This window comes from Schistocerca piceifrons, chromosome 1, assembly GCF_021461385.2.
Source record: "Schistocerca piceifrons isolate TAMUIC-IGC-003096 chromosome 1, iqSchPice1.1, whole genome shotgun sequence".
Taxonomy (NCBI): Eukaryota; Metazoa; Arthropoda; class Insecta; order Orthoptera; family Acrididae; genus Schistocerca; species Schistocerca piceifrons.
The window spans coordinates 475,379,638-475,381,915 of NC_060138.1; positions in this window are offsets into that span (position 1 = coordinate 475,379,638).

The window sequence follows — 2,278 nt, forward strand, 5'->3', positions numbered from 1 at the left end:
CGTCGCCGGCCGCGGTGGTCTAGCGGTTCTAGGCGCTCAGTCCGGAACCGCGCGACTGCTACGGTCGCCGGTTCGAATCCTGCCTCGGGCATGGATGTGTGTGATGTCCTTAGGTTAGTTAGGTTTAAGTAGTTCTAAGTTCTAGGGGACTGATGACCACAGATGTTAAGTCCCATAGCGCTCAGAGCCATTTTTCCAGCGGCGTCACTCTTACACGACCTGAAGTGTCGCTTAGCACTGGTTAAATAAATGTATGGCTTGCGATGAGTTGCTCTATCGTTGTACCCCATTCTTTTCAGCACGATACTTGCAGTCATTGTGCTAGCACTTTGTGATTCACGAGTGTTTCCTTCCACTGAATTTACGCATTTTTTTTTTAAGCCCACCCACCGCAATGCTGTACGGTCCCTGTCCGTAAGTGCATGCGGTTTACCTGGTCCTCTTGTAGATTTGGTTGTTCCTTCGCGTTTACACTTAACATTCATGTCAGCTTCACTCGAACTGGGCAGCTTTAGATAGGATAAAATATCCCTGACGGACTTGTAGCGCAAGTGGCATCAAGTTACTAGGCAACGTTCGAAGTCACTGAGCTCTCCTGACCAACCCTTTCTCCCGTTCCTGCATCTCTTCTGCCAACGCCCCCAAAGGATGGGGCCCTCCGCGCCCACACCAACTTGGTGACCAAACCAAAAGTTCTACTGTCACCTCCGTATTACATGTTAGTTTTCAAATCGTGAGTCACAGGACGCGGGCTGTGGTGTTGTCCATGCGCCTGGGTAGGATTACTCATTGACATGGTCCACCAGGAGACAGAAAGTGGACGAAAGCGATCGAAGGGTAGCGGTTTGTAAGGGCAGAGGGGAAAAAAGTGCCAAGGCAAGCTCCAAGGGGAAAAAAAACCTCTGCGACAGTAGGACGGGTAGTAAGGACAGTAGCGGCTTGCTAGCTGCGACAGTGCATGCAAGGTGTGGTTATATTAGTGCGAGGTATCGTGCTTCGTTACCTTTGTCGTTGCGGGTGCTCGTTGTATGGCCTGCTGCAGCTGCTGCGTCCCTGTAACAGTTCAAGGTCATCAAACATTAGTGGGCGATCGGTCATAGATCAGCTCACAGTGTAGGGGGTGTGTGTGGCTGGTTTGCGTGCTGTGTACAGTACGGTTTCCCTGTGATTGCCTGTTTTTCGGCGGGTCGAGCATCTGGGGTTGCCAGTAGTAGCTGTGTTGAAGGGGCTCGCCGGTACTGTCGTGTTAGCCTGCTATGGACCATAGATGTTTAGTTTCTTTCTAATAGTGTCTTTGGTCTATTATGTTTCCATCTATGGTTGTGGTCGTAGTTACCCACAGAAAGCATAAACGGGTTACGCGAGTGTCTCGTGTTTCTGTACAGTCGTGTGGAGAGTTTTTGGAATACCTGCAAGATGATATCTAGCCGATATTCCCGCTGAAGATCTGCGGTGCGTGTGTAGCGCGGAGCGTTGTTTATGATACTGAGTACTTTGTTCTGTATGAGCTGCAGACGGCGCAGGCGTGTGGGCGCAGCGTATCCCCAGACGGGAGCAGCATACGTCATCAGAGGTCTGATAAGTGTGGTGTACATGGACCTGGACACCGTCCTATTCAGTGTGCTACGCCTGATAAGCATGGGGTAGAGTTGTTTGAGACTCGAGTTTGCTTTTTTGGTCACGTGTTGAATGTGGTCCCCCCAGAGTAGTTTCTGGTCCAGCCAGACACCGAGGTATTTGACCTACTCGCGGAAACGTATTGGGCGTGCGTGTAGTGTTATTGGGTTGCAGTGTTGATGTTTGCGCAGTAGTTTCGGTCTTCCAGTGAACGGCTTCGAACTTGTCGACGTTTACTCTAACACGCCATTTCACCAGCCGAGGCTCTGCCGCTCTGAGTGCACTCTGTAGTCGTGAGTTAATGTTAGACGGCTTCCAATCTTGCGCGAGGATGGCAGTATCATCCGCATAGATTGCCACCGTTGTGTTGCGTGTAGCTGGGAGGTCATTAATGTAGAGGTTAAACAGTAAGGGCCCTAGGATGCTTCCTTGGGGTACTCCTGCCTGGATACCATGTCGTGTTGGTTGTTTGCCCTGCACGTCGGTGGTGAAGCTCCTGTCCGTGAGATATGAGTGTATGAGGCGTACGAGCCCGTCGGGGAACCCTGCGTCGCTGAGTTTACGTATGAGGCCGTCGTGACTTTTCGATGTCCAGGAACACTGCCCCAGTTGCTTTGTTGTGTTGTATCCGTGTGTTATGTATTCAACGACGCGGAGGAGT